Raw genomic sequence first — 9839 nt, forward strand, 5'->3', positions numbered from 1 at the left:
TTTATATTTATATATGAGGGAGCTTTATTAGAATGGCTTACAGGCTGTGATTCAACAGTGGCTGTCTACCAACAGAAGTTCCAAGAATCCAGTAGTTGTTCAGTCCACGAGGTGGAATGTCTCAGCTGTATGTGCTGGAATCCTGAAGAAGCAAATGCTAACGCCAGGGAAGAAACGGGCTTGCCAGTGAGCAGAGCAGGCAAAGAAAGCAGCTTTCTTCTTCCAACGTAGGCTGGCTGCCACCAGAAGGCGTGGCCCGGATTAAAGGATCAGGATTAGAAGTGGGTCTGCCTGTTTCAAAGAATTTAAGAAGCCGGGCGATGGTGGCTCACGCCTTTAATCCCAGCACTTGGGAGGCAGAGGCAGGCGGATCTCTGAGTTCGAGACCAGCCTGGTCTACAGAGCTAGTTCCAGGACAGGTTCCAAAGCCACAGAGAAACCCTGTCTCGAAAAACCAAAAAAAAAAAAAGAATTTAAGAAAAAAAATCCCTCACAGGTTTGCCCAACCTTTTAGGTTTTAGTTAATTTCAGATGTAGTCAAGTTGACAACCATCACACAGGGTCTCAGGGTGCAGTCCTGTTTGATTTGGAGCTTGTTATATAGACCAGACTGGCCTTGAACTCAGATTCACCTACCTCTCATTTCCAGAGGCTGAGATTAAAGACCATCACACCTAACTTTATCAAGTCTTCCTTTAATCCCAGTAAAAAATTTGTGTTTAATTTATATATACACTCTCTCTCTCTCTCTCTCTCTATATATATATATATATATATATATATATATGAACTTATTTCTTTAAAGTGCCTATATTGAATGATATTTTTCTTCAAATTCTTCAGTACCTTACTCTTTTCTAGTGATTTTCCAATTGTTTCACGAAATTCTGCTGTTTTTTTCCTTGTTTTTCTGCTGTGTACATGTGTGAAGTGGCCAACAGACAATCTTGGGTGACATTCTGCTTCAGTCTTTCCCCTCAGTCTTCTCCCCATGGCTTCCTGCTCTCCTTTCTTTCCCGCTTCTTTTGTTCTATTGCTTTGGCAGCAACCAGCAACACAAAGGTAAATATCATCGTGGATAGCAACCATCTCCACCTCTAACTGAGTGGGAAGAAGTCCTCTTGGATTTAGCTGCTCAGTGCAGAGCTAGCTATTCTTTTAGAATGGAAAGTCAGTTAAGGAACTATCTTCCATTATTAACTTTCACTGTCTTGAATGTCTATTAAAATAACCATTTTCCAATTGATATATTGGTCAATTGATAGTTGGCCAATTGATATAATGTATTATATTAATACATTTGCATTTTGTTTAAAGTAAATATGTTTAGAAGAGCACATATAAGTGTATGTAAAAAGGGAAAAGCATATACGCTTATTTTTATTTTGAAGATTTCATATTATTTATTATATATGTATATATATATATGGTTTATTAGAAACAGGCATGGGAAGAGGGAGGTTTCTTGTTCTCGTGCTATAGACACTCTCACTACACTTTCTGTCCCAATTAGACGCTACTCCTTGGTTCACAGGACAGGACCTCCACAGACAATCAACAGAGGGAGGGCAGGGACCAGTCTCTGCACACAACAGGATGGTTCTGAGCCACAGTCCTCTCCTGTCTAGTCAAATGGGTCTTCTTGGTCCACATCATCGAAAGTGTCTGGCTCATAGAAGATGTGAGCCAGAACGCAGCAGTGCTTGTTTTTCAGAGCTGAACTGGAAAGGCAGAGTGAGGCTGTCTCTGGCTTCTCTTTCTTTTTCGGATAAGTGAAGGTTAAAGGTCAAATGAGTCGTGGGATCCACCTGAGTTGTGTGACTGGAGGGTAGCTTGGAATGGAGGGGAAGCCTCTCATGGAGACCCAGGCTGAAGTCAGGAAGGATGGAGAACCACCAAGTCTGGTAAAGTCGCACGTTGTTGGGGCCTTCGACAGAGGATGGAGGCTGAAGTCTGGTCCGTTTTACCACTCAGAGTCACCTCTGTGTGAGCAAGGGTGCTCAGCGCTCCTATGGGGCCAGGACCATGCAGATCTTCATGTAGTAGGCCCAGGACTCGTACCTGCTCTACTAGGGGGTCAGCACCTGGGGAGACACTTGGCTGGCTCAGAGCATGCAGAGTCTGACAGAGTGTGACACAGGGAAGGTGAAGCAACAGCCAGCTGAGAGAGTCAAGAGCAATGGTGACAGGGCCGGGACCTGTCCTGCACAAGGCTCTTAAGATTCCTAGGGGTCCTTCGGGGACAGCTTCGCCAGTTTTTGACCAGTTAAGAGGGTCTTTAAAGAGGTCATGGGAAACCAGCCGGCTGTTGACGTCAGAGCCAAAACCTTCGCGAAACTCTTACTCGCTTCACAGCCCAGAACGTGGATCTGCTCCCCACGAAGTGCAGATTTCTTGAGAAGCGCCTTTAGGAGACTACGCCCCTCCCACTCCATGGAATCTGTAGAGAGCCAAGCAGGTGTGAATCCCACAGAGCCCTGAGGTCTCCGATTTCATAATCCACCACGACTTCCGCCCCGAGCCAGGGATCCCCGGAGGGTCCTCAAGACTTCCACCCCTTCAGCCAGGCCCGAGGCTCCCCGCGCGTCCTACTTATTTATTTTTAAATTAATTTAATTTTATGTGCATTGGTGTTTTGTCTGTGTGAGGATGCCAGATACCCTGAAACTGTAGATACGGACAGTCTGAGCTGTTATGTGAGTGCTGGGAATTGAAGCTGGGACCTCTGAAAGAACAACTAATGTTCTTAAATGCTTGCCATCTCTCCAGTCCCACATATTTATTTATTTTTGTAACAAGATCTCTTTATGTATTGGGACTCACTATGTGACCAGGGTGGTCTCGAACTCACAGAGATCTGCCTGCCTCTGCTTCCTGAGTGCTGAGACTAAGGCACTACTAAAGGTGTGCACCACCACACCCAGATATTTTTCTTTCATAATTATGTGTGTATGTGTGTCTGAGTGTGAATTTGTGCTGTAACTGCATTCCCAAGGAGGTACTTCTCTGAAACTGGAGTTCCAGGGGGGCTGTGAGCCCGCCATGGGTGCTCAGAGCTGAACTCCATCCTCTGCAAGAGTGGTATGCTATCTTACCTGCTGAGCCATCTCTGATACGCTCTTGAGAGGAGACAGGAGCAAGTGTTCTGAAGCAGGATGAGCAGAGCACCCCACTGCCCCTACTATATTCCGTCTGGATGTCCAAGGTCTGGTCCACAGTAAGTTTGGCCCATAAGGCCTTCCTGCAGTGAGCGCTGCGCTCCCAGGACTCCCGCAGGACTATACCCACTACCCGCTGACCACCACACAGGCAGCCTCTAAGGGAAGCTACCAAAAACTACCAGAACGTGAAGGTGTTGTCTAGCGTCTTCTCCTGTGGAGGTCAACATCCAGTACACTGTCCTTTCCTTTTGTGGTTGGGCCATGCCTCCTTCTTAGTGTTGTTAGAAGTGCGTACAAATTTAGGGAAACCATTAAGGGTGTGTGTGTGTATGTGCGCGGGCGCGTGTGTGTGCGTGCACGCATCAAGAAAACCATTCCCTGAGTGGAAGAGGCCAGGAAGAAGTGGCTATTCCCCCTTGGTGGGGACATGGGTGTAGGGCAGAGAGAGAAGGACCCTGTAACTCCTGGTCAAGGAAAGGTAGATGAGCAGGTTTTCTTGGACTGCCAGCCCCCAAATCATGACACAGAGACATATTAAGAGTCATGAATGCTCGACCTTACTTTAGCCTTGTCCCACTAGCTCTTATAACTTATATTAACCTGTTTCTCTTCATCCAATGTTTTGCTTCAGGGTTTTTTTTTTTAACCTTTCTTTCATTCTGTATGTCCTACTTTCCTGCTTTCTCCATGTCTGGCTGACTTGTCCCAGGCACACTTCTCTCTCTCTTTCTCTCTCTCTCTCTTTCTTGATCTCTTTTTGAGCCTAGATTCCTCCTCTTACCTAATCTTTCTCCCTGCCAGTCCCACCTATCCCTCTACTGCCTAGCTAATGTCTGGTCAGCTTTTTATTAGACCAATCAGGTGCTTTAGGCAGGCAAGGTAAAACAAATGAAACACATCTTTACATAGTTAAACAATTCTGCGACATAAAACAAATGTAACACATTGTTGCTTAGTTAAACAAAAACTCTATTTCACAATAGACTGATACTAATAAGAGTCAAGGCCAGGCTCACCAGGCATTTATTAAATTGGGTTATTTGTTTTCTTTTCTTTTCTTTTTTTTTGGTTTTTCGAGACAGGGTTTCTCTGTGGTTTTGGAGCCTGTCCTGCCTCCCAAGTGCTGGGATTAAAGGCGTGCACCACCACCGCCCGGCTTTATTTGTTTTCTTAATATCTAGTTTATTGAGTTCTTTATATATTGGATATTAATTCTCTAATGGATGTAGTTGATAAAAATCTTTTCCCATTCTGAAAGCCGCTGCTTTGTTCAGGTAATGGTGTCCTTGCCATGCACAGCTACTTAATTTCATGAGGTCTCATTTTTTTTTTTTAAAGTTACAACACCGTTTGGATCTCTGTGAGTTTGAGACCAGCCTGGTCTACAGAGCTAGTTCCAGGACAGGCTCAAAAGTCACAGAGAAACCCTGTCTCGAAAAACAAAAAACAAACAAACAAACAACAACAACAAAACACTGTTTGGCCAAGGGCTCAGGCGTATTTCTAGATAGCTCTTACAACTTAAATTGACCCATTTCTCTTAATCTATGTATTGCCACAAGGGTGTGGCTTACCAGTAACATTCTGGCATCTTTCTCCTTTGGCAGCAACATGGTGTTTCCTTGACTCTGCCCACTCTCTCTCTATCTATATCTCTGGATTTTCCCACCTGGATTTACTCCTCTAAGCCATTGGCTGAAACAGCTTTTTTCATCAACTAATAAAAGCAACACACATACAGAAGAGCATCCCACATCATCTCCCCTTTTCTATCTAACTAAAAAGGAAGGTTTTAACTTTTTTTTTTTTTTTTTTGGTTTTTCGAGACAGGGTTTCTCTGTAGCTTTGGAGCCTGTCCTGGAACTCCCTTTGTAGACCAGGCTGGCCTCGAACTCACAGAGATCCGCCTGCCTCTGCCTCCCGAGTGCTGAGATTAAAGGCGTGCGCCACCACCTCCCAGCGGAAGGTTTTAACTTTAACATAGTAAAATTGTATATACAAAACAGTTTTCAAGCAAGAATTATAGTTAAATTATTTAGTTCATCTACATTTGACAAATTAAGGAGAATGCTCTATCATCTATCCTATCTTTGTGAGTCTAAAGTTTTATATATAACTTATCTTTTATCACAACTAAGGAAAACTATAATTATAACTATCTAGTCTTCAACTCCATCAAAGACCCCAGAAGGACATAATATTAATGAGGTCTCATTTTTGTTTTTTGTTTGTTTGTTTGTTTGTTTTTGTTTTTTTTTTTTGGTTTTTCGAGACAGAGTTTCTCTGTGGTTTTGGAGCCTGTCCTGGAACTAGCTCTTATAGACCAGGCTGGTCTCGAACTCACAGAGATCTGCCTGCCTCTGCCTCCCAAGTGCTGGAATTAAAGGCGTGCGCCACCACCGCCCGGCCATGAGGTCTCATTTTTAATTGTTGATCTTAGTGCCTGTGCTAATGGTGTCCTGTTCAGAAAGCCTTTTCCTGTGCCAATGAGTTCAAGGCTATTCTCCACTTTCTCTTTGATCAGGTTCAGTGTATATGGTTTTATTGTTAGGTCTTGGATCCATTTGGAGTTGAGTTTTATTCAGGGTGATAAGTATGGATCTCCTTAGATTCTTCTACATGTAGCCATCCAGATTGACCAAAAACATTTGTTGAACATGCTATCTTTTTTCCACTTTGTATTTCTTCTTTATCAAAAATCAGGTGTCCATAAGCATGTGAATTTATATCTTGGTTTTCAATTCAATCCCATTGATCTACATGTCTGTTTTTATGTCAATACCACACTATTTTTATTACTATAGCTCTGTAGTACAAATCAGTGATACCTCCTCCAATTACTTTATTATTCAGGGTTGTTTTTTTAGCTATCCTGTGTTTTTATGTTTCTATATGAGGCTGAATATTGTCCTTTCAAGATCAGTATAGAATTGTATTAGAATTGTGATGGGGACTACATTGAATCTACAGATTACTTTTGGTAGGACAGCCTTTTTTTTCTTTGTTTCTTTTTTGAGACAGGGTTTCTCTGTAGCTTTGGAGCCTGTCCTGGAACTCACTCTGTAGACCAGGCTGGCCTTGAGCTCACAGAGATCTGCACACCTTTGTCCCCCAAGTGCTGGGATTAAAGGCGTGTGCCACTATCACCCAGCAGGATGGCCATTTTTACTGTTCTACCAATCCATGAGCATGAGAAATCTTTCCACCTTCTGATAACTTCTTTGATGTATTTAAGTCTTTATTATGTAAATCTTTCACTTGCTTTATTAGAGTTACCCCAAAATGTTTTATGTTATTTGAAGCTATGGTGAAGTGTGTTTTGAAGCATTCGTCTAAATAATCTACTTTTAGGGGAGTGGGAGTTTCGAGATAGGGTTTCTCTGTGTAGGTTTTTGGAACTTGTCTTGGAAATCACTCTGTAGACCAGGTTGGCCTTGAACTCATAGAGATCCTCATGCCTCTGCCTTTTGAGTGCTGGGATTAAAGGCATGTGCCACCACTGCCTGACTAGTCTAAATAGTCTTAGTGAAAACCAGGGAGCCAGATATTGGGGTAAAAACCTGGAAGATCAAAGAACCGGGAGCAGCCACCAGTTGCTTCCTTCCTCTCTCATTCCTCATCTGAAAAGTGCCCTGTCTCTGCCTCCCAAGTGCTGGAATTAAAGGTGTGCACCACCACCGCCTGGCTAGCTTCTGATCTCCAGGCAAGCTTTATTAGTCAGAACACAAACAGAATATCACACAACGGTGTTATTTCCCTGGTTTCTTTCTCAGTCTGTTTGTCCTTTGTATCTAGGAGGGCTCTATTTTATGAGTTAATTCTTTTTTTTTTAATATTTATTTATTATGTATACAATATTCTGTCTGTGTGCATATCTGCAGGCCAGAAGAGGGCACCAGACCTCTTTACAGATGGTTGTGAGCCACCATGTGGTTGCTGGGAATTGAACTCAGGACCTTTGGAAGAGCAGGCAATGCTCTTAGCCTCTGAGCCATCTCTCCAGCTCTTATGAGTTAATTCTATATCTAGCTACTGTGCTGAAAGTGTTTATCAGCTGTAGGAGTTTCTAGTGGCATTTTTAGGGTCATTTATGCATACTATCATATCATATGCAAATAAAGATACTTTTACTTCTTCCTTTCCAATTTGTATCACCTTGATCTCCTTCAGTTGTCTTATTGTTCTAGTTAAGACTTCATGGGGCTGGAGAAATGGCTCAGTGGTTAAGAGCATTGCCTGCTTTTCCAAAGGTCATGAGTTCAATTCCCGGCAACCACATGGTGGCTCACAACCATCTGTAATGAGGTCTGCTGCCCTCTTCTGGTCTGCAAACACACACAGACAAAATAAATAAATAAATATTTAAAAAAAAAAAGACTTCAAATACGACTTTGTCTTGCTCCTGATTTTAGAGGAATTACTTTGAGTTTCTCTCTTATTTAAGCTAATGTTGGCTATGGGCTTGCCATAATCTGCCTTTATTATATTGAGGTATGTCTCTAGTATGTATGTCTAGTGTGTATTAGGTATGTTTCTACATTCTCCAGGACTTTTTGTAGTGGGGATCTGCGGTCCTCTTCCCACAGCCCGGCTCATGGCTGCCTGGCTAGCTTATGCCCCAAAATAACAACACACAAACGGTATTCTTTTAAGCACTGCCTGGCCCATTTCTATTCATGTGTGTAGCACCCCAAGGTGCGCTTACCGGGAAGATTCTAGCCTACATCCATCCTGGGTCGGAGCTTCATCGCATCTGCTCTGGAGAGGAGAGTATGGCGTCTGTCTCTCAGAGGAGCTGCCCTGTATCTGAGCTCACTTCCTCTTCCTCCCAGCATTCTGTTCTGTTTACTCCGCCTATCTAAATTCTGCCCTATCAGATGGGCCAAGGCAGTTTCTTTATTAGCCAATGACCTTCCTCCATCAACTTTTAAAATGTTGGACTTCGTTAAAGGCCTTTTCTGTATTTAATGGGATGATTATGTGGTTTTTGTCTTCGAGTTTGTTTATATGGTGGGTTACATTTATCAATTTATGTATGTTGAACCATGCCTGCATCTCTGGAATGAAGTCTACTTGATCATGGCAGATGATCTTTTGAATGTGGTATTGGATTTGGTTTCTAAATATTTTATTGAAAAATTTGTACATATTGTTCAGAAGGGAAATTGGTCTTTAATTATTTTTCTTTGTTGGGTCTTTATGATAAAGTTTGGGTATCAGGGTAACTGTAGCCTCAAAATTAATTTGGCATTGTTTCTTCTGTTTCTATTTTGTGAAATAATTTGAGGAATATTGATGCTAATTCTTCTTTGAAATTTTGCTAGAGTTCTGCATTAAAACCATCTGGCCTTGTCTTTTTTTTTTTTTCCGGTTGGGAGACTTTAATGTTTTCTTCTATTTCACAAGGGTTATAGGTCTGTTTAAATTGCTAATAGGTAATCCTGATTTGACTTTGGAAAGTGGTATAAGGAGAGAAAATTATCCAGCTCTATAGTGATATTTCATTTGCATTTTAATAAATAAAGTTTGCCTAAAAATCAGAACTCAAAACAGCCACACTAGTCAGCCAAACAGGTCAGCCAGTGGTGGCACACACCTTTAATTCCAGCAGCCACACTAGTTAGCTACAGAAGCCAGGTAGTGAGCTGGGCTGTGGTGGTGCACGCCTTTAATCCCAGCATTCGGGAGGCAGAGGCAGGTGGATTTCTGTGAGTTCGAGGCCAGCCTGGTCTATAAGAGCTAGTTCCAGGACAGGCTCCAAAGCTACAGAGAAACCCTGTCTCAAAAATAAATAAATAAATAAATAAATAAATAAATAAATAAATAAATAAATGCCAGGCAGTGGTGGTGCATGCTTATAATCCCAGCACTAGAGAGAAATATAAGGTGTGATGAGAAGGAACTTGCTTTGCTCTCTTTCAGTCTGAAGATTTCATATAAGTGAGAGCTGGCTGCTTTGTATTTCTGATCATCAGGTTGAACCCTAATATCTGTCTCTGGATTTTTATTATTCGTGCTACACATTTCTTTTAGTTTTTCCAATTTGGTGGGGTGCATTTTTTAAAGTATGTCCCTATGATTCTCTGCATTTCCTCAGTGTCTGTTGTTATGTCTCCCTTTTTGTTTCTAGTTTTGTTAATTTGAATCTTCTCTCTTCTCCTTTTAGTTAATGTGGATAAGGGTTTGCCAATTTTATTGATTTTCTCAAAGAACTAACTCTTGTTTCGTTGATGGTTTATACTGGCTTTTGCTTGTTTGTTTCTATTTTGTTGACTTCAGCCCTGAGTTTGACTGTTTCCTGCCATCTGCTCCTTTGGGGTGTGACTTCTTTTTGTCCTACAGATGTGCTGTGACTAGTATGGAATCTCTCCATTTTGTTATGTAGGCACTTAGCGCTAGGAACTTGCTCTTAAGACATCCTCATTGTGTACCATGAGTTTACGGAAGTTGTGGGTTCACTTTTAATTCTAGAAAGCCTTTCATTTCTTTCTTGAAAGAAAGAAAAGAAAAAAAGGAAATGAATGAAGGGCACCCATTTTCTATTCATTAGCGAGTTGTTCAGTTTCCATGAGTTTGTAAGCTTTCTGTTGTTGATATCCAGCTGTGAGCCACGGTGGTCAGATAGGATGCATGGTGTTAGTTCAGCTTTCTGGTATCTGTTGAGACCTGCCTTGTGCC

At 42.0% G+C, this 9839-nt stretch overlaps 1 pseudogene; it reads right to left on the bottom strand.

Annotated features, from left to right (window-relative positions):
* Window positions 1-1624: 1624 nt before the first annotated feature.
* Window positions 1625-2483, bottom strand: LOC130862442 (elongator complex protein 5-like; annotated as a pseudogene).
* Between the last annotated feature and the right edge of the window lie 7356 nt (window positions 2484-9839).

The sequence above is a fragment of the Chionomys nivalis genome, chromosome 1, assembly GCF_950005125.1.
Source record: "Chionomys nivalis chromosome 1, mChiNiv1.1, whole genome shotgun sequence".
Classification (NCBI taxonomy): domain Eukaryota; kingdom Metazoa; phylum Chordata; class Mammalia; order Rodentia; family Cricetidae; genus Chionomys; species Chionomys nivalis.